This window comes from Lissotriton vulgaris, chromosome 7 (assembly GCF_964263255.1).
Source record: "Lissotriton vulgaris chromosome 7, aLisVul1.2, whole genome shotgun sequence".
NCBI classification, from domain to species: domain Eukaryota; kingdom Metazoa; phylum Chordata; class Amphibia; order Caudata; family Salamandridae; genus Lissotriton; species Lissotriton vulgaris.
Window position 1 is genome coordinate 1668022119 of NC_141695.1, and position 23277 is coordinate 1668045395.

Genomic DNA, 23277 nt, shown 5'->3' on the forward strand with positions numbered 1-23277 from the left:
GTAATTGCTGCTGGTAATTGTTTTTGCCTGGACTTGGCAAGGGCAGTTGGTGTAGAGCTTTGCCCATTTAGGCTGAAAAGTACAAACTGGTGTCCACTTAGATTCACTTCTGTTTGTCTTTAGGCGCGCCTGCCCAAAGGTGGCTGCACTGTCCCGAAGCCCTTCAAGCTCTCGCAGCGAAAGAGGAAACTTGCTGAGGAAGAAGGACCCGGCAAATTTGTGTCCATGGCTGAGCAAGTCGCGGCTTTCTTCAAGGACACACCTCTTCGCTTTCGCAGCCTGAGCAGACTTCAGCAGAATGTGGGTTAGTCTGTCTAGTAACACTTTGTGGTTGGCGAGGTTGTCTGAAAATGAGCCATTCTCATCGACTCTGGTTTTACGTAGAGATTTCCGATCTGCAGAACTTTGGTTAGCATGGTGCCAGGCACACTTTCTTCCAAGAATTCTCATTTTGGATGTTTACTTTATCTTTGCATTATAAGTAGGGGGATAATACAACTGGAATGCTGGAGCTGAAGGCGGTTACTTTGTTTTGTTGTGTGTGCGCTTCTGGAGATTGAATGAGTTTGAACAGAGAATCTGGTCTCTTCAGACAGTGGTTTGAGTGGGAGGGAGGGGGGAGTGTGGCAGTTGTTTGCTTGGAGAAACACCTGTCTTCGCACTTTAAATAGAAACATAACTCTAAAAAAGGAAGGGCAGATAGTGGTCCTAAGCTGTTCACATGCAGTAATCCCATTCTCTCTGTAAAGGTAGAAAGATAAACACAGCATTGTCTTGTAAAATGTACTATTCATAAAATATTTCTAAAACTAGGTCTAATTTAATTCCTGAAGTTCCTTATTCCCCTTTTAGTTTTAGAAAGGTGGATTGTTACGAAGATCTGGCATATAAGTATCAGCCAATCCTTATGTGGCTTGGGTATTTTATTAATCCAACAGTAATGGCAATAGCTGTTAATTACCTTTTTGACTAGTTACCTTCAGTTTTGTCCCCAACATATTATTCATTGTATTTAGTACCAAAACCGCAGTGTAGTGTTGCTAAATACTGGGGGGTGTCAGAACAATTCCCAAACAATCATTGGCCGCTTACAACAATGTGCTTATGTCCACTGACCACAGCCTGCATAGTGGATTTTTTTTTTTTTTTTTTTTTTTTTTTGCTTTCTGTATGAATGGTACCCCGCTATATTCTCGGGTGTATTGTACAGCACATGCCACTTTGAACTGCTTAAGCTTTAAGTTAACCGATATTACCAAAGAGTTTGTTGCAATGAGAGCTTCTATATCTTCAGGTTGAATTGCCTAATTAACTCCATTTATGAGCCTGCTCATACATATATTTGTGTTAGATGGTATGATTATTTGTTTTAGTGTATCTTATATAGCGCACGGCTACCCCAACGGGGTGTCCCGGCGCTCGTTGTGTGTGAGTATAGTGTTACCAGTTCTTAATGAGGCTTAACAAAATAGGAATGATTTTACAGCTTTTCGGAATATTAGTTCTTCTTGAATGAGTCGGATGGATAGGGGAAGGTTGTTCCAGTGAGTGGTGGCACCTACTTGAAACTTTCTACCACCTGAACGTACCTTTTTTAAATTTAGGGATGACAAGAAATTTTTTTGAGCTGGAGCGGAGGAGTCTGGTGTTCCTGTAGGGGCGAAGGGAGGAAGAAAGATATGCAGAACCCTTGCCCCTTACAGCTCGGTGGGTCAAAAGCAAGGCCTTGAATTCTGCTCTTTGTTTAATCGGGAGCCAATTGAGGCGACGTCTGTAAGGAGAGATGTGATCACGCAAGGAAATGCCACAGACCAGGCGGACTGCAGCATTTTGGACCATCTGAAGGCGATGGCATAGGCCAGAGGGGAGTCCAATATAGAGGCCATTGGCATAGCCCAAATGGGACGTGATCAATGCCTGAATGATAGTTCTTCTAGTGTTATTGGGTAAAAAGTTAATAAACTTTTTAATCCTTCTGACTTTCGAAAAGCAGGCGGCCGATACAGATTGGATTTGTTTGTCAAATGAGAGATTAGTATCCCATCTGACTCCAAGATTCTTTACTGACTCTTTGGGTATGGGGGGGGTGTGCTTAGTTCGTGGGGCCACCAGAGATTGAATTCAAGGGGGGAGGATTGGTGAAAGAAGAGGACCTCAGTTTTTCTGGCATTAAGCCAAAGGAAATTATCGTCCATCCAGCTGGCTATGTTGAGGCCTTTCTTTAATGGGTCAAAGGTAGACTGATTAGGATTATTGTAAGCAAACCGTAGCTGAATAGCATCAGCATAAGAGGTGGATGTTCTACCTGATTGGGCAATAATCTCAGCTAGTGGGGAAAAGTAAACATTAAATAGGAGGGGCCTTAGCGAGGAGCCCTGTGGGACTCCCCACTTCAAAGGACGATTGGCCGAGGTGTAAGGAGGGGTGAAAACCGCTTGGGTTCGGTTTTTTAGAAAAGAGGAAAGCCATTCCAATGCCTTTCCTTGAATGCCCTTAGATTGAAGTCGGTCAAGGAGGACTGGGTGGGAGATTGTCGAATGCTGCCAACAAGTCGAGCAGCACCAACACCGCTCTAGATCCTTCATCCAGTCTCCATCTTACAGCATCAGCCATTTCTATTAGTGCCGATTCGGTGATATGACCGGTTCTAAACCCATGTTGGGAGTTATGAAAGGAGCCATTCGATTCAAAGAAATCTGCGCGTTGTTGATGGGCTAGTTTTTCAAGTACCTTTGCTGGTGCAGGTAGCAGCGAGATTGGTCTGTAGTTAGATGGTTTGTTGGGATCGGCATTTGGATTTTTAAGAATGGGAACCAGACTGGCATGTTTCCAGGAGTCAGGGAAGATACCTGTCCGGAATGAATCATTCCCGATCTCATTAAGAAATGGATTAAGAAGCGGGGCCAAGGATTTGTAATGTTTGGCCGGCCAAGGGTCTGTGGGTGACCCTGATTTACATTTTGATAGTTCTGTCAGGGAATGTTCAAGGGAGATTTCAGCGAAATGGGTGAAGAGATGGGGGGAAACTGAATTAATTGGGCTGTTGTCAGTGGGCTGTAAGGGTTTTTTGTCTGAAGAGGTATCAGGAGGCAACTACTATAGCTGGGTTGTTATCAGTAGACAGTAGGAGTTTTTTTTATCTGGGAAGGAGGCATATATGGTGGCAATCTTGTCCTCAAAATAGTCTGAGAGGCGGTCACAGAGAGATTGGGACGTTAATTATAAAAGGTGAATGTGGCGTGTAGCTGTAGAACAGGGGATCTAGAAGACTGACTTCAGAGAATGCTAGTCTGTTGCTTTTGACATGGGCAGAATCTGACCCAGGTCAGTTGTACTTGTGGCGCTATAGCTAGGGTGCAGGGGTAACCGACCACTCTAGTAGAATGAACAGGGCTTTTGTTGATCTTGGAGAATTTTCGGTTTCTTGGTCTAAAAGCTTATTGGCAAGGTTCTAGGAGTTTATAGGTTTAAAAAAAAAATTCACTTGGAAAACCTTCTTCTTTATTGGTCTTTTCATATGTTAGTTTTCTGATATCTGTGTTAGGATGTGAATGTTGTTCTCTACCACATCTGAATTAAAACCAATTATTTGATAAAATTGTAATCATTTGGGCTGCTATGAGTCCATCTTCAGATACGTTTTCCTTGCTAATTGTCTTTTGCGGTGAACTTTATTCAGGATTCTACATTTGATGCAGTTAAGAGATTTGTGAACGTTGCTATGTATTATGGTTGACTTCTGTAGCCTTTTGAGTTACTGCCTCATGTGGTCAGGAGTCTACACTAACCTTATTTATCCTCTGAACTGGTTTGAAAACTCATTTGATCGTGAAGCCAAAGATTGACTTTCCTAAAGGAAAAAATCCCTTTACATAAGTTGTTGTAAAAGTTTAGTTCCAGTAACATAGTGATAGTGGTTTTGTGTCTTGCCCGTGTGGTAGAGGATTGAGATGGTAACTGTTTGACTGAAATCGTTGGACTAATAAAGACTTTTATTTTGAATGTAGTTACTTGACCCGTCTCTGGTATTTGCTTGTCATCTAAGCCCTCAGTTACATGGGAAGCAAAATATCCCAAGAGTTTTGTTAGACGCTCCCATCTCGGTAGACTAGGAGCTTTAGAAGGCAAACCAACTGGGATAGGACATCTTTTAGGCATGGACAATGCCGGGGCTACCTTTCTAACATTAAATAAATCTGTAAACATCTTTAATCCTACTGTCCAGTAGTTTGGTTGTGGGCTAGAGGAGCATGATGGCAATCTGCTTTTTGTTGTAAATAAACAAGAACTGGAACTTGTTGTATGCGTTATGGTTTCATTTATTGGCAAGTAACAGCACAGAAAACCCGACCAGCAGTGCCGGGTTAAACTCCTTCCAACGGCTCTGCGACAGAACCCTGGGCTCGGAGGCATGAGGACATGTCAACACGAGTCCAGCGCAACTGATGAGCCAGGACGAGGATAATATATATGATAAACATAATAATTTTACAAAAAAGCAATTCCTATTATAGAAGTAGCATGAGAACTTCAAACTGGCCCGTTACATCCTACCTTTGAAACTTGTTTTGTGAAGCGTATAGTCCCCAGACCTGAGTTTGTGCTTAGATCTTTTCCTTCCGTTGGCTAGCAGTGCTGTTAGTTTTGAATTTATACACCAGTGAAGACCAAGAAATCCACTAGATTTTGGATTCTATATTGAAACTAGAAGTCCGTTTCCACGCCTGACATCACACTAAAGGGGTGCTCAATCACTTTAGGTCTAAATGGACATCCTAGATATACTGATTACTGCAGCATTAATGTTTTCATGTTTTCAGTCTATCCAACAGTCCTCTTCAACTCTGGACAATGGAGGTTTTAAACTATGATGACCCTGCCTACTCACCTATTTGATAGGACTAGATGTGGCACATTACAGGGGGCAAGCAGGTGTGCAACGGCCATCAAGGCTTAATATTAAACCTCTTTACATGCTCTAACTATGGACATTGCTGACATTGGCTTTCTCTGTACAGCCAGGTTGTAGTATTGAATGAAAGCCTACCTAAAATAGATAACATTTTGCCCAGACTTCACTCAAAATTCTTCACATCTTGACAGGTTGATTTGGGGAGGGGGGAGAAATGTCCCCAATACTCCTACAAACACTTGTAGGAGTGGACCAACTTCCTCAGGACCCAAGTCAGGAGGACTGAACGGTTGGGGTTAATTGTCGGCAGTGCCTCTCAACAGGAGTCTTATGCCCAGATTACAAAGAGTACTAGGACCGTCCAGGACAGGATCAAGAAAATAAAGGAGACTGAAGGTGAAAAGGAGCATAGTCAAAGCATTGGCACACAGTCTACCTAACAGATAGGTGGGCCTGTTTTGTAGAAGACAAACCAGCTACTGCCCGCAATGTGCACAGCATTCAGTCTGCTCACTTCCTATCCACCCCTCACACAAAAAAAGTGCGGTGACTCAACCAGCTCACTTCTTGCGGCCAAACTCTGGAATTAACATCCTTTTCCCCTCTCTCCACCAGACATAAAGCTGTTCCGTAAGCAACTGAAAACCCACCGGTTTAGAAAGTAGTTAGTCATTTGCCTCTATCTGCTACAAGCCTAGTGCTGGGACACTCATGGCGTTGGCGCGCGCTCTATAAATTCATTAATTCAAAGGTGCCATGCACTATGGCCTCACTTTTATCGCTTCCTCCCACCCGCGATTGGGGGGGGGGGGGGATGGAGGGGATATTTGCCACTTTAAAGCATGACTGTAGTGGAACTTTTGTGAATGGGTGAAAAGCATAAACTTCCAGCAGCACTTTGCTTTGCAGGAAGACCTCGCAATAGACCTGAAAATATAACCTCCAAAATAGCTACTTGCAGGGGAAATTATTTCAACATTATGAAAAGCAATATTATAGAAGGGGCCCAGGTATGAAGGAAAAATGGTGGTCGCTCACATCACTTTATCTGAAAACTGGGGCCATGGATGTCAATTCTCGACCATGGATACTTCATTTCTTAGAGGTGACTTTTGGGATTCTCCCCTCCCAATGTATATCCTGTTTAGAGCCTGACTCTTAGGCAGTTTGAAGTGGACTTGGATAATGGCTGTGTTCATTTCACTTAATAAGGTAGCTTATGGAAATGATATGGTTTGCACTGGACTAGTCTCCTTTCCTTCATGTTTGGGACCCTCAAAAATGCTCTACTATGTTTAACCCTAATTGCATCACAATTGCTAAGAGCCGTGCGTCTTTAACCCAGTGACTGGCCCGGACCTGCCATCTCAATCGAGCAGTGACCGCTCTTCAATTGATCTAGACATTTCAGATCGCTGAAGTGTCTAGTCACCAAAATCATGCCAGACCCTCCTGAAGGATAATGTCTCTGAGCAGAATTGAACTTATTTGACAGGACTTGAGACCATTAGGGGAGAGTGATCACAGAAGTATTTGACTACAGGCCAACTAATTGGAGAGACACTCCAGAAAACCATGCTAAGCGGTTCAGATGCAGTGAAAAGGAAAATCTAGATACACAATGAGAGCAAGTGAACAAAAATAAGCATGAGGTAGCTATTTCTTTCGAAACTGATTATCTGGTAAATGGAAACAAAAAACAACCAAGAAATCTCCATTTCTGGATGTCGATCCATTGAGCAGGTCTCCCTCCCAGGAAAAGAGAAGCGTATCGGAAACTTAATTGCCAGCAGACACTGGGTAGAACTTGATCAACACCTTCGTATTAAGCTTGCCAATATTGTGACCTTCCTGTAGTAATGAGTGTAGTGATGAAGATATCCAGTCGCCTGCTGTCCTCCCAAACTTCTACTATTCCAAGTGGGCCACATGTTCTGCAAACACTCTCTTAAAAACTAGATGGAAATTTGGTCATGATGCAAAATCCTGTTGCAAGTGTTGGGCTAAATTAGAACAGTCGGACGAACTCTTATGTGAGTTCGGATATAAACCGCTTGCTGCAAATGAAAACCAAATGCCAGGACTTGGGCAATAGGGGCAGGCAACAAAACTCTTTAGAATTCTGCCGCCCCCGGCCTACTTTTCCCTAAATACTACTTTTTCCAAGCCTTTTAGAAATATGACCCCTGCAAAATCTGCTGGGCCCCATCTGGGCATGACCAGTCTGTTTGGTAGATGTAAATGTTGAGAATACCATCTCTGTTAAAGACTAAGGCCAGAGTATCCTTCATTATGACATCTAAGCCTAGTTGTAGGCATCCCCATGTCCTAGAGAACGTGATCACTTTGATCTAGGGAGGCCTCCACATGAGAAATGAAGTGGTTTTAAAAAACTAAATGGAAATGAATGTGGTGTCAGCATAAAAGCCTCAGCTCCTGTCGGCCCACAGCTTTGTCTTTTCTTGTTGCCATAGCTACTTTACAGAATTTATCAATCCATTTCTTGGCTATTTAGCAATCTAGAAGGCAATCAAGTCAGATCTTTCTATTCAGAATAGAAAATGAAAAAAATTAGCTTATTATACAAATGCAGTCTGATCTACAAGCTGGTACCTGCTTGAGAACTATTTTAGAATCTATCTGATAATATGGCAGCCCTTTGAATTCATAAAGACATCTTTACTATTGTCCTGTCCAGATTAATCCCAAAATGTGTGTTCAAAATGCCTGCTACAATTGTGGGCCAGCATACTATCCTGTTTCATCTCTTGAATTTACCAGGTTGTTCAAGGACCATGTTATTTCTCTAAAATCATGCCATCCAAGTTAAAGTATATGCTTACTGGTGTACCTTCAGAGCCAATCTATTCCATAAGGTCTGCATTTTGAATGTGAAGAGTGTTAATTTGCTGTAAGCGAGAAACTAAAAGATGAACCCACTTCTGGGGTATTCTAAGCCGGTGGTGCAGTCCCTAGGTTATTAGGCATTTATCAATTTAAAGAATATCAAGATAGATCCGGTCTAGTGAACCATTCTGGTAAGGATGTGAATGTGCTAACCAGGAGGATTGTAGGTCCTTCCCCAGTGCTAAATAATCAGCAAATGATTTTTACACTGCAATATCTGCACAAGTCCTCCATACAAAAGCCACCTGACAGGAAGTAAATGGAGTTACATGTCACTGATACTTAAATGTTGATTCATAGACAAAAGAAACAGTCTAAGAATAGCCAACAGCTCACTCAAATATGGAGTAGGTACAAGAAACTAATTTTGGTCACGGGGAAAATGTAAGTTTTGCTAGAGTGGTGCTTTTGGGGGTGCTTGTTTGCACCTCTTATTGCAGAGAATTTGCTGTTTTGGAACGTATTGGCAAAAATGCCAAGTGAAGAGGGATTTCATTAGCATTCTAGAGAAATGGTGGTCTTGCTACTCTAGCCCCCACCATAATCTGTATGCTGAGGTGGGAAGAGATGACTCCAATGAACCTTGCAGAATCTGTATTTGTTTGCAATGGTTACAATTTGTTTTGGTGTCATAATAGTATGTAGGCTAGTGTTTCACTCTTTGCTAAGAGCCGGTCTGGGCAACGCTCTTTCGTATGTGAAGGGCTGCAGGCAGGATGGCAATAGTTTGACTTCTGTCTTCATGTTTTAATGCGAGGTTGGACAGGTTGGTCTCACTATGTCTCTGAAATTGCTACAGTCATGCCAAGAACACTGATCGTTCTGAAGCTGGGAAACCTGACAAACCTATGACCCTCTGCACTACACCTAGACCACTCACTGCCTTGGAGCTTTTGACTTTCAAATGCTGAGGGACCACCTAAAAAGGACTCCTCAAAAGCAAAGTTTCTAACCTGTGATGGATTGAACTACTAGCCCACCAATAAATGACCCAAGAACTCTGTCCTCCAGTGACCATTACTAGAAGGAAGTCTGATCATGGAGCCCATCCTATCATTATTCCCAAAGTGAATGGAGTCCCAAGAAGTGCTTTCTACACAATGCTAACTATTGATTCATCCCACAACTATAAGCTTTCATGCACATTGTTCTCGCTCAGATTGTGCAAATAGACTATTGGTGTGTAAAAGAATCCAAAAAGCAGCAGCAAGACAATTGCTATGCCAAGGTCTGCCACATGTCCACCCTTTTAAGGCCCTCTCTGGCCAACTGTCACAGGTCCATTCTTCTTAAAGTAAGTCACTGAATAAATCCCTTCAATCGAGCCTGGCACCACTGCTGATCAACACACCCTATTAGAATTCATGCATTGTGGCTAACCTCCAGCATGTAGCAAAGTGATAGTATTCTCCCCCAGCAAAGACCACATCCTTGACCACCCGGAACGTACTAAGGCAAAGACCTTCCTCTGCCCTAACAACCAATTACTATTGTACAAGAGAATGCATTCCATCCGCTGCTCGTCTTGAACCAATGTTGTGCTGAGGTGCAGTACCTGACCTGGGAACACTACTCTGGTCTTTGCATACAACACCCACACACTTGCCAGATAGGCCAAAGCATGCTACCTGTCATTAAAAGCACTTTGATGCCTTATCAGTGGTACCAATTGCTGCATAAAGGTCTCTTAATACAATATGCCAGCAGTTCAGCAAAGGCAGGTATGTATGTGGATTTCTGGATTGTAATGAGTGGGTGTAGCAGGTTTGATGGTAGCCCCAGGGATAGATAACTAGTGTGCTGCATCATTGAGGTGTCTGGTTTGCGAACAACCTCTTTAAGGCTTCTGCTCGAGTCTGCCGAGGTCAAAGGTTTCAACTCGAAGGTTGTGTAAATCAACAAGTTGAATGGGGAAGGTAAGTATGTTAAGAGTAAACATCAGACATTTCGGGCGGGGGGCTAGTTCTGAGTCATGCAGAGTAAGATGCTTGTGAGCCCAGAATGTGGTTAGTTTGGACTTTGAGTTTGTGAAGGTGGCTTACTGTGGGACATTGTATGGACGGTGTCTGTGGTTGCTTAGGAGTAGAAGTTGGGTAAAGTGGGATGGTGGACTGGCTGCGGAGGGTGAGGGGTTGCAGGATTTTTATTTGTTAGTAAAGCACGTCTGCTGCCCTAACATCTGGGTTCCTAAAGTATATGTCCTTTGAAGGTCCATTTGTGGAATGTCGGAGAGCCAAGTCCGCTAATCCCAGAAGTCCTGAGTTTGGGACCAAAAGCTGCAAACCAGTAACCTGCAAAAGCGCGGCTGAACAAGAGACTGGTGGGCAAAAGCTACAGAAGTAAGTGGTTGCTGCATGCCATTTTACAAAGCAAATGTTTCTGTAATTAAAATATGTTGCCAAACCACTCTGTTCCCTCAGTTCATATTTACCTGCATTATGAAGTTTTGTATATTGCTGCAGCGCATCCTTCTGTTGACTTAATGGGATTGTTTCAATGTTCGAAAAGGTATGTTGCATTGAGACCAGTAGCTGCAATACACTCTTCAATTTCAAGTTGAACTACCATGATTCTCCCAGATAGTTTGTAGTCCATAGCAGTGAATTAAATGTCTGAATATCATTGAACAGGGTGGTTTTCAGGCTGGCTTGCTGCAGTTCCAGTATTGCAGACATTGATTGCTTTGGCCTCTGCAGATTATCTAGGTTCCAATGCAGACAAGCTTTTTTTTTTTTTTTTTTTAATATAAATTATGTACTTTTGTCGGAATACATTTGTCATGTTGGCTAATTGTAGGAAAGGGTAATGTGTAGTATGTTTTATCACAATTCCTCAAAGATGCGCCTTGGATTCACACAAAAAATCAATGGCTCAGTCCTGATAGCGTGGAACAGAGCAGTCCGGTAAGTATCATTTTACAGTACACTTATTGTTCGTAAGTAATTGACAACTCAGTAGACATCCAACACCAATTTATGTAGGGTGTATTTATCTTGAGTAGAAACCAAACAAAATAGTATACGTATACCCGCAGTTATAGATTTTCAAAGCAATAGAAAATAAATGCAGGGAGGGACTACAGCAGACCTTTAACATTTCGGTCAATGACAAACTACTAGTTACAATCTATCACTTAGGGATAGCGTTACCTTGTACCCTAGCAGTATAAAGGTGGTGCAGGTCTCAGGACAAAGCCCCAACAATCGGGTCAATTATACATAGCCCTTAGAGTCGGGTGCTGTCCTGCCTGCTTTTTACTACTGTTGCAGTGCTGCTAAGAGTCCTGTTCCGACATTGATTGCAGGCCTTGTGGAATATCTTCTTAATGCAGCATCTAGTTAAGGGGTTGGTTACGGGGCTGATGTCCAACGAGCCTTTGTAGCGGTAAGCACAGAGAAAGCTTCTGGTACTTCACTGGATCTGAAGGAGTAATGTAGTGGTGTGAAATTTCGGGGCAGGTGAGACTACAACTCCCACAATGCACTGGACTGTCTGGACTGTCTGGATTTGGCGATTCCCATGGTGGACCCGATGGCCAGCGATTCGTTGGATCAGGTGAGTTTTTAACCTGCAGTTTGCAGGCGACTAGTCCCACTTGTCCAAGGAAGACTAAAGGTGCTTCTGGCTTCTACAGGGGACACTCTGCCAGGAAGTGCTATGTTTTAGCCAAGAATGAGGGTCGTTAACGCTGCTCCAAGTCTGTTGCCTCAGAGACCCAGTATCCCTCTTTTGCTTTGGTGCAGGTGGGGGGAATCCTGTTTTGGTTCCGAACTGAGGTTCTGGTGTCAGGGACGGGGGGGGGGATGTTCCCTCAAATCCTAGATTTAGAGGTGTGGGAGCTAGTAGCAAATGGGCGGCTAGTCCCTACAGCTAGTTCGCCCCCTGATGTGACTACATCCGGAGGTGTAGTTCACCTTTTCTAACCAGAACCCAATATTTATGCCCTCCTGAAGATGGTAGAATTCTTAGGTGTACATATCAGGTTGCTCATGCTAGAGGTGTAGCCACCCACCTGGAGGTGCACACCTCTTGCATACTAATGTTCTGCCTTAGCTCCACCTTCATGACTGGAGCTTCCACTTTGCCTGATGTGATTGATATCCATGTCATTTTGTCCCCCGTCCATATAATCTGCCCATGCTGGGGGGTGGAAATGGTTTGTCACATGGTGTTTGGAGCAAACTAGTTGCGAGCATATCTGTCGGAAGCTCAGCGTTTTTTTTGCTAGCCCAACAGGAGTGTGCAGTGAGCATTGCCTAACTACATTGCACCTGTGACTTTTCTTGGTCTCCCTGATAAGCCTTCCATGTTCAAATCTCCAAATAACATCAGATCACTGAAGGAACTTCTGTTTGTTTCTTACACCTTTAGTGTTGCCCCAGTGGCGCTGAATCTTTTTCATGGATGCTGTATTTGGACGACTTGACAGTTGCCTGTTAAGATTAGATTTGAAGACTGTCATGTGGGTGAGGTGTCTGCGAGTTTCAGGCTGTCTTCCTTTCGTGTGTCTACCCAAGAGGGCTTGAAGACTAAGGCCGCTTTCATGCCTAAGACGGTGACCACTTCATCTGGGGTAAATCCATTCATTGTAGGTAAAGTAATCTTCCCTCTACTCCATCGTATTTGGGGGACCAGGCAAAAGAGATTAGTTCTGACAACCTGATTTTTGTTGGAAATGTAGGTAGCAAAGAGCAAGGCAGTCCAGGAGAGGACCTAGTCACTCTGGGTCATAACTGCTTCAAAATGTTATGCCCTTGCCAAGAAGGAACCGCTAGAGCAGAGTCTTCAACTTCAGCATTTGCGAGGGTGGTTCTAGTGGCTTAGATATGTCCTGATCAACATCCTGTGCAATTCACTGAATATCCCTGTATTTAACCAAATGAATGTGTCAAACGCAACAGAGCTCATGTAAAGCTCTGATACCTTCAGGTCTAGTTTGCGCTATGCCCCAATGGGCTGACTTGGCCATTCCTTCACACTTGTGAGTTCAATGAATAGTGGTTTGCGAAAGAGTGCCCATTTAGCTAGGTCTATGCTGCAAAATTTTAGTCTTGACTGCTCCTTCAGATCCATAACCTGGGAGGTGCTACTGCCATGGTGTGTCTTTAATCTAATCTGCAGGTAGAAGTATCCATCGGAAGAAATGTTACTTACCATCGGTAACTATCATTCTGGTTTATACTTATCCACGGGCAGATTTGTCGCAGTTCACACTACCTTCCCTAACTGAAGGATGTTCATAGGCCACCCGTACTATAAGGGTCCAAGTTACTTTGTTACACTGAGCGTCCACGCTTGGTTTAATGCTATCCTGGTCTGGTCCTCGACAAAATTCATGAGGATTTAATTGTGCGCTAGGGTGGCGTTCTATGGTCCTAGCGAAGTTGCACTTGCACCACGTATAGAGCAGAGATGATGCCAGGTTAGATCCAGAAACTGAGCTATTTCCAGGTTGGAGCCAGAAACCTGACTAAGGGGTTGATTCTGCAAGCTGATCTAGTATGCACCAGAAAAACGTTGCCGAAGGTAAGTAACTTTTTCACTTGTATGCCCAGGTTTAGCGCGTCCATGGTAGAAAAATCATTTTTTGTCTACACAGGTGAGCTACATTTAATGGCACCCCTTATACGGGTTTGTGTTTGTCTAGTAAAGGATCTGTGTTACACTATTTGGGAGATGTGCTTTGGTCATTTTGTCCATAGATTTATGGAGTCTGCTAATTCAAATAGTCGCAGACCTTTCTGCTGGAAGCAGTCTTGGTTTTACAAATTCACTGTATGCACTGAGGTTCCTGCAGTGCATTTTCTCAGGAGTTATTGGTAATGTATCTGGAGTGCCACCAGGCAGCAGTGTATCTGGAAACATTGCTGCGTTGGACACCTTGATAGTTATTTTGTAAAGTCTCAACCGTCTGTTTATACAGCAAAATGTAATGTATAGTTCTCAAGCTGACTATTCCACTAGTAGTTATTTATGTGGAATTGTAAAATGCTTATTAAAAAACAAAAAACATATTCATGAGAGTAAAGGAAAGCTCTGCAGTGGTTTTAAACCATGTTGGGGGGGGGGGGGGGATATAAAACTGTTTTCTAGGGAGGTTGCATGGCTGCAAGTTCTTCACAGTTTTCCTCCATGAATTGTATTTTGCCTATAGGTTTAAACATGCTGCACCCTTTGGAAAGCAATCACGGCAAATGCTCAATGCTTGCAAAAATTCCATGCTCCATTAGTAAAAATAAAATGTGTCAGGACCAATGGTGGAAGCGGAAAACTGCTTGCACCACCCATTGTACCTGCCAGCACTGCCTATGACATTACCAAGACTACTGAACCTCACATTCCTAAAAGTGTGAAAATTCAGACTTTTCTATGTCCCCAAAGCTACAAGAGTAGAGTCAGAAGAAAGCGTTTAGAAAGGCTTGTTTGGGGGATTTGAATAGTAAAAGGTTTGAGATTAGGAAAGACTAGAAATGGTTATTGTGGGGATAATTGTAGTAGAATAGGGTTTGGGATGAGTGGTTGTAGAGGAACTATTGAGAGACTTAGGGTGGGGGATTTGAGATGCTGAATTGGGAGTAAAGAGAAATATAAAAATATTTATCCATATATACCTTTCATGTAGCTTCTGTAAGGTAATAAATCTAGATTTACATTGTATTTAATAAACTCACTTTCAAGTGTTGCTGTACGTTAAGCTAGTTGTATGTTTTTTTTTTTTTTAATCCATAGTGAAGCAATCTTGGATAAATAGTTATGATAAAATATATACTTTATACAGTGACCTATAAACCTTTAACATGGCCTAATATAACCATAAGTAATATGTAGATTTGTTCAGCAGAAGTAATATCTATCTATAAACATGATTATACACATTCATACAAAGGAATACACATATCTAAATACATATAATCCAAATAACTATGTATATACACAGGGACCTGATGTATATTTGAGTATGGTAGTTATGTGGGGAAAAGCAAACTTTTGAGTATTCTTAAGATAAGATAGTTATCCGTGGATTTTATGTGTGGGGGGGGGGGTGTATAGAGTCCCATAGGTTTGGCTGCTTGAACAGAGCAGGATGTGCCACCTATGGTTTTTCTTGTATGCTAGGTTTTTGAGGCGAGGTGCCAATCTTGAGCGGAGGTTCCTTTTGAATGTATTTGGTAGTTTTATTACTCATGAAGAGCGGTCCTGTTCCATTTATTGCTCGGTGGGTGATACAAAACAGCTTGAATGAGGATCTGCTGGCAACCGGTAATCAATGTAGGGCTTTTAACCCCTTCCATGCTCATGACCAGGCCAGCTCGTCATGAGGCACGGTTTAGCTGTGCTTATGACGAGCTGACCTTGTCATGAAACTATAATATTCAAGCATTTTTAGCACAGGAGGGGAAACCCCTTAGCAGCCAAGGTGTTAAGGCAGGGGAAATGTGGGCTTGTGGCTTCATATGTAGGAGTAGTCTGGCAGCAGAGTCCTAATTCAGTTGTAGTCTTTTTATAGTTAGATGATCCGTGGTAGAGACTATTGGCGTAATCTAGTTTCTACAGAACAAGATGGGAGCCTGGACCTTGTGTGGAAAAACCAGGTGGGGGAAGATGCGTTGCAGAGCGTTTTTATAGTAATTAAGCTTGATCTAGCTAGCTGTTCTACTTTGGAATTACCATGGACTCCAAGCTATCAATGAATGCCAAAGTTTCTTACCACTTGGATACTTTATGCTGTGTTCCCATATCGTCTGGCCAGGCGGCAATTGGGGTCATCATTTTTCCAATCGTAGCCTCTGTTTTGGAAGTATTCAATTTGGCATGTACTGATCAATGGCCCTGAGCTCACAAATTTGCAGTTGCATAAATGTCTTTGGGGCTTTCCAGTTTAAGGAGTATTTGTATCCTCTGCATAGTTGGAGTATGAGGTGAAATTCATTGTTCAGTGCTGGTAATTACTTTTTTTTTAGATGTTGAAAAGCATAGGTGAGATGATATATTCTTGAGGGGCCCCTTATATTTGTACTTGTGTAGAGTCTTTGTATTGGTGTCATGGTCCACAGTCAAAAGGCAGCTGAGGGCTCCAAGAGAAGTAGTGCAGCAACCCTGTTATGGTGAACTGTGTTCTTATGGTCATCCCAGATGGCAATGAGGGCAGGTTCTGTGCTTCTTCCTGGACGAAAACCTGTTTGGAAGTCAAAGTATGGAATTGTCTTTAATGAATGGTGACCTATGGACGAATGCTGATCTTTCGATTAGTTTGCCCTGGAAATGCCATTTTGTAATTGGCCTGTAGTTGTCTGGGTTAAGCCGGTATGTCTGTTTTCTTTATTAATGGGTGTTATGACCTTATTGAATTGTTGATGATCCTTCTAACTAACCTCTGCAGTCATACCAGTAAGAATCCTCTTGAAAGTTTGTGGTGACAGATCATAAAATTCATGCATAAGGATTACTAACACTTTATAATACAAAGCTTAGAAATTACATTAACTTGACTGCTGAAAGGGAGGGGGAAATTGGAATAAATTAAATGAAGACCTAGGAGAATCAATATAATATATGAAGGTATGTGTACATGTTCAGAGAGCTATGTTTGTATGTGTTTTATGACCGCTTATTTCATAGCTGGTTAGTTTTTTACCATAATCAAATGTGAATTCTGGTAGCCAACAAACTATGTGGAAACACTCAATATGTGCAGAGGTTAAAATCAACAATTTGCTTGATTTAAGAGAACTGAAAGGCAGAAATAATTAAACTGGATACTAGCCTTTAATAGACTATGCATGTTTTACTCATTTAAAAATAGAGGGAAATCCCAATGTTGGAGGGTCTGAGCAGTATAGTAGTCTTACACATTGAATGTTATTAATAGCAAGGTGATAAGGAAGGTAAACTGCTTACTAACTTTAGAAGATGGGAATGTACGTCTTAAGTGGATTAACTCTGCATCACAATGTTGCCACCTTTGGAGACTATCCTCTTTAAGGATAAAATAACTTATACCATCTTGAGTTTTCTGAATTTTCAACTCCTAATTCCCCAGAGTGTGTTAAGTGATCATAATCCCACCTGTTGAAACTTAATTCTAAAATATTTTGCTAGTGACTATACCAAGAAAATTGTGTATTTTCAATTTGGAGAATAAACAAGATGAGTATTAAAATCAATAATTACAATTTAAAATATGGATTTGTTTTATCTATTTCTATTCTTTCCATCCTTGAAGGGTACTATATCTGACCCTCATTGTGATGGTTTAACACTGACCAGACCCAAACTTGTACTCTATGATTGGAACTGAATTGAAAAATGTTTGAGAAATGAATGGGTCTGATGTGTGTTTTTTGTATATATTTGACGAAGTTAGGTTAGTCATGACCTAGATAAAATAGATCTGCAATCCATATTTTTGGGGTAAATTTACCAACTATAGGTGCAAGTTAGTTCCATTAAACTATTATAGATAATCTGTGATTGCAATTGGGAGTTGTGTTTAAACCCCCCCTTTTTTTTTTTAAACCATGTTTTCTTACAATTCTGTAGTGTAACCATTTGCTCTACCCGTGTAGTACAAATGGTTAGTGTCAGATCTGTGTTTTTTTTTTTTAAACCTTTATTGCACATTTTATAGTACACAGCGGAATGCCTACAACCCAGTGGGCCGGCCGCTATCACGGTTCGTAATTCAAAATGCAGCATTTCGAAATAGTCAGTAAGTCACCAGTTTCTGTATATGTTCAAATGAGGTGGCTGCAAAATAAAAGTGCATCTCAGATATCTGTGTCGACGCTGGATGAGGTTTTGGATTTTACTTTTTTTGAAAAAAACAACAAACTTCAACTTAAAACGTTAGGAATGATATTACGATCTTGCATGAATCAACAGTTTGAGTTACAAGTGCCTCTTGGGAGAGGCCTACTCTAATCTCATACCCCGGTATTCGATCGCCCCCACCGATTTTGTCCTTACATCCACCTCCTGCTACCCACGTGTCCATTCTAAGAGGAGATCCCGTACAGTATCCCTGGCTTCCCTCCTTCCCACCCATCTCATCTAGCTTCACCCCTCTTCCTCGTCGGACATCTTGATCATCTTCCAGTAAGGGATCACAAATTTCCCCCCTGTACACATTCCATTTCGTCCAAACCTTATTCCATTTCCCTGGGCAGGCCCGGTTAGAATAAACTGCCCTTTCGGTTACCATCACCCTGTCCATATTCAGACACCATTGTGACTTGGTCGGCAGTTCTGCCGCACCCCAGCGCTGTGCGATGTCTCGTTTTGCCACCATTAATCCTACCGTGACCCAGAGCTGTTCATATCTGGAATTGTCAGTAGGCTCCCATATGTTTAGTAAGCACCTCCGTGGGTCAGGCAACAGCGACAGATCTAATGTTTGTGAGATTGTGCGGAGTATCTGTTTCCAGTATTCACGAATCTTGTGGCATTCCCATATGGTGTGGATAAATGTTCCTTCCTCCCCACACCCACGAAGGCAGTATGGATGTGGCGTCCTACGAATGCGGTGTAACATGGTCCTAGTGTAATAAACCCTGTGTAGTATCTTGAGTTGCACTAGCCGCATTCGCGCCGAGATGCCCACTTCCTTAGGGGACTCAAGTGCCTCATTCCACTCATGTTCGTCCATTTCGCTGGTGTCCCCCTCCCATTTCCCCTTTAACAGTGTTGGATCCGTGAAATTATTGAGCAGTTTGCGGTAAGTGAGTGATGTTGCCCTTTCCAACATGCAATCAGTAAGGAGGCGGTCTTCCAATGGCGAGGACTCGGGCAGAGGTGTGTCGGGGGGGCAGGGCTGTGAGCAATGCATGTTGTATTTGGATGTACCTGTAAAGCTCCCTGTCACCAAGGTCATTTAATTTTTTTGGCCGGGCAAAAGGTATCACCCCATTCCTCTCCCAAAGATCACCCACAGTGGAAATCCCTATAGTATCCCAGTGTGTAAAACCCTTACTGTTCCTCATGTTGCCCAGCACCCGAGAGTCCCACAGCGGGGTCATCTTGGTGATCTTCCCTTTCCAACCAAGCGCTGCTGTATGCCACAACTGAACTGTTAATTTAGTGGGACCAGTAAGGCACGAACTTTACGGTGATCATACAACGGACCCAACAGACTATTCGTGCCCAATTGTGCCCTGTCTGACTGGAACGCTGGCTCGATTTGAGGTGCATGAAACCATTGGTTGATCGGCTTAAGGTGTGCTGCCCAGTAATACAGTCTTAAGTTAGGTAGTGCAATACTCCCGTTGTACCAGCCTCTGTGCAGCTTGGATTGTGCAATGCGTGCAGGGAGGTTCCCCCATAAAAGGTTGGAAACTAGTGCTGCCACTTTCTGGAAAAACCTAGGGGCTACAGGATAGGGTGTATTTTCGAGGACATACAAAAAATGTGGCAACGCCATCATTTTATAGAGTGCAGCTCTACCCAGGAGTGTTAGCGGAAGACCCGACCAGAACGTAACATCTCGTTTAAGTCTATCCAAGTGAGGTGTCAGATTCTTATCCATGAATTCCGTCGGGTCCCTAGTGATATGAATGCCCAGATACTTAAACGACGAGCCCGCTATTGTTAGTGGGCACGCCTCGCCAAGGTTCAGGGCCTGCCCCTGCAAAACATACAGTTCCGACTTATTCCAGTTCAGCGTATAGCCGGAAACACTGCCATGGGTGTCACAAATGTGTAACAAAGCCGGCACTCCGCATTCGGGGTCTGTTAGATAAATCAACATATCGTCTGCATATAAAGACAGTCGATCCTCCCATCCCCCACTACATGATATGCTATTGAGGAGAGGCGAGGTCCTTATGAGGGTCGCGAGAGGTTCCAAAGAGAGCGAACAGCAGGGGGGACAAAGGACATCCCTGCCGTGTGCCCCTCCCCAGCGGGAACGTGCGTGAAATATGGCCCATTAGCCACCACGTGTGCCATCGGGTCAGTGTATAGTAGTTTGACCCACGCAATAAAGCGGGGCCCGAATCCCAAGTGCTTCAGTGCCTCAAAAAGATATGCCCATTCCACCAAATCAAATGCCATTTTAGCGTCAAGCGCCAAAATTACTGCTGGTGTGTTAATGGAATCTGCTCTAGCCAGCACGCCGTGCAGCCTTCGCAGATTCAACGCTGTGTTTCTGTGTGGCATAAATCCGGATTGGTCCGGGTGTATAATCGCCGACAGATGGGGCAGGATTCTTGTCGCTAGGAGTTTAGCCAGAATCTTAACTTCGGCATTAAGCAAGGATATGGGACGATAAGAGGAACACTCATCAGGTGGTTTGCCCGGTTTAGGAATCGTTACGATGGTCGCCACGCGCTGATCCGGCGGAAGGGAACCCTTCTCTAGACATTCTGTAAACATTCCCAATAGATGTACACTGAGGGTCTCAGGCACTGCTTGGTACCATTCAATGGGTATGCCATTGGGTCCCATTGCTTTGCCCGGGTTTAGAGCCCGAATCGCCAGTTGGATTTCATCGGCAGTGATGTCCGCCTCCAACTCATTTGACGCTTCCGGTGACAATGTTTGAACCTCGATCGGAGCTAGGAGGTCTTTGGCCATCTCTGGTGTGATAACACGTTCCGGGGTGTACACCCGTTCAAAATGGGCAGCGAGTAGCTCTGTGATACGTCTGTGTGTACCGCCCCACTTTCGTCTTTCAGACGTTGGATCCCCCTGGAATTACCCTCCCGTTTATCAAGCCACGCCAGCATTTTCCCAGCTTTTTCACCCACCTCGTAGATTCTATTTTGAGTGTCGGTTATGTGTCCTTTTACTTGGATGCGCAGGTGGTCGTTATATAGCTGTTGTTGAAGGGTGAGTGCGTGAAGGATTGATGGAGAGGGGTGCTGTTCATGGGCCGTGGTCCTTTCCTGTAAAGCCACCTCCAGATTGACCAATTCCTGAGACAGTTGTCTTTTATGACCCGTAATGGAGTTAATGGCTTGTCCCCGCTGGACCGTTTTATAGGCTTCCCAAAGTATCTCGGGGGAGCGCACTGAGTGTATGTTTTCTTGGAAATAGTGCTTCGTTGTTCTTTTAAGGGCCTTGCAAACCTGTGGAACTTTAAAGTAGGTAGCGTGAATGGGGTAAATGCGTTTGCGTGATCGTGCCTGTGAGGAAAGTGTTAGCGTGAGTGGCGAGTGGTCTGAAATCCCTCGAGGGTGAATTACCATTGCATCTATATGTTGGAGGCCCTCTCCCAGCGTCAGGAAGTGGTCAATGGGAGAGAGGCTGCCATGTACAGCGGAGTGAAAAGTGTATTGTTTCGTGCCAGGGTGTAAATGTCTCCAGATGTCAGTCAGTCCTATGGCCGCTGCGAACCGCTGGAGGTAGATCTCCCAGCCCCCCCCCCCCCCCCCCCCCCCCCCCCGGCCGGAACCGGCGTGGGGTGTTTATCAAGCTGTGTGTCCATGACTGCATTAAAATCCCCCCCAGGATAATCTCTCCCTCGGGGAGAGTCAGAAGGAAGTCGCCTAGTTTTGGGAGGTGAACCGAGTGCAGTGCTGGTGGGATATACACTGAGACCAAATTAACAAGTTTCCCCTCCCACTGCCCCTGCAGGGCCGCGAAGCAGCCCTGGTCATCAGTCTTAGTCAGTAAGGGGATGAATCGTGCGTTTTTCTGTATTAGAATGCCGGTCCCCCTGGAACCGGACGTGACCAACATTTTATAACCTCATCTGTCCAAGGCCTTTGTAGCCCCCCCTACCAGATGAGTCTCCTGCAGTAGGGCTATGGTGGGCCGTTGTCTTTTAATTGCGGTCAGTACCAACCCTCGCTTGACCTTGTCCCCTAGACCTCTCACATTCCAAGACAGCAAACGTAGGGGAGGGCACTGTCATTCAGGAGCCACTACCCCCCCTGCCGGGACAGAGTTATCAGCCATTAGGTACCTCGGGTTTCATGATGTATCGGCCAAGAAGTGGATCTGGTATGGTGGCTATGCCAATGCACAGCGAAGAACTAAGGGACATCACGGGGGCTTACGATCACTGTCCATCCCAACCATCATGTACTGACTCATACAGGAATTAAAACATTGTCCTCGACCGTTTACATATCTTCCTAACTGTAACACTATGAACCCCCCCCCCCCATCCCCCCCTCCCTGCTATCCTGCCTAACGGACTTTCAACTGCCCGCCCCCCCAACTGAGCAGAGTGCTTAACCCATCCCGCAACCAGAGTACTTGCGTGTAGGGGGGAGAGCTTCTCCCCGAGCAGGCGGCATCCCTGCGTGCCGTAGGGGTGTTCTTGCCAGTGTCCAACTGCAGCTTATACAACAGTGTGTAAATGGTCGGCTATTGCCCTGTTCAAGAGAATTGGAGTATGGGGTTCATTCTTCACCACCAGCCCCCGCAAAACCACGGGACGGAGAACTTTCTGCTCCTCCACGTCCAGACGTCTGTGAGCCAGTTCTGCTGTCGCTTCTACGATCCTGGTCGGACCTGTGTCGCCTCCGCTGCCGGTCCACAGTATGCCATCCCTCAAGCCAGTCCCGGGCCATTTCCGGAGTATCGAAAAACCATACTTTTTTGTTCGCTACCACTCGCAGCCGGGCCGGAAAGAGCATAGAGTACGGCAGTTCCTTTCCCTCAAAGTTTTCTTTACCTCCAGGAACGTTCTGCGCTTCCTGGAGACCTCTGCCGTATAGTCTGGGAAGAAGGCGATTCTTGAGTTCTGTATTTGGATCGGCGGCGCCACCCTCGCGGCCTGTAAGATGGCGTCGCGGTCTCTGAAATTGAAAAGTCTCGCCAGCATTGGTCTAGGCGAACCACCTGTCTTAGGTTTGCCCCAGGCACTCTATGGGCCCGCTCCACCGAATAAAAGTTCGAGAGGCCTTTGGGCTGGAGTTTGGTTTTGATTAACTCTTCCACATAGAGGTCCATGGCGCCCTTGTCCTCCGATTCCGGCACTCCTAAAATTCGAACGTTATTGCGCCGGGAGCGCCCTTCTTGGTCATCCAACTTACCTCTGAGTAGTTTATCTGTCTGCAGACGTTCCACTGCCGTTTGTAACTCAGACACATCTTCGACCAGTGATTTAGTGACCACCTCGACCTGCTTAACTCTTTCATTCATTTTCTGGAGATCCGCTCGTATCGGGGTGACTTCCGTGGCTGTCGCTCCTACCGTTGCTTGCACCTGAGCCAGCGCCGCCAGAACGTCCTCTAGTGTGGCCTTCTTCGCCCCCTCAGACTCCGATGTTTTCCCCGCATTTTTGCGCTGGTCTTGGGGAGGAGTCTGTCTCTCGTAAGCAAATTTGTCCAGTTTTGCCTGAGTAGTGGTATTCCTGGGGCCTCTGTTGGACATGGCTGTGGTCTGACGGTCTTTGCGGACCAACGCAGGTCCGTGATCAAATCAATGGTTCGCTATCTTGTCGTCGTCCGTGGGGGTCACGTTAGTCGACTGTTGCAGTAGTAGGCACCTGGGAGGTCCCCAGACCGCAG

General features: G+C 44.4%; 1 pseudogene across 1 annotated transcript in view; it reads left to right on the forward strand.

Annotated features, from left to right (window-relative positions):
- The window catches only part of LOC147706252 (targeting protein for Xklp2-B-like), a 232490-nt pseudogene that overhangs the window by 179353 nt on the left and 29860 nt on the right, over positions 1-23277 (forward strand). The window contains exon 9 of the transcript XR_015297625.1: positions 10029-10158. The product of XR_015297625.1 is annotated as a targeting protein for Xklp2-B-like (transcript). The remainder of the gene's footprint in view (positions 1-10028; positions 10159-23277) is intronic.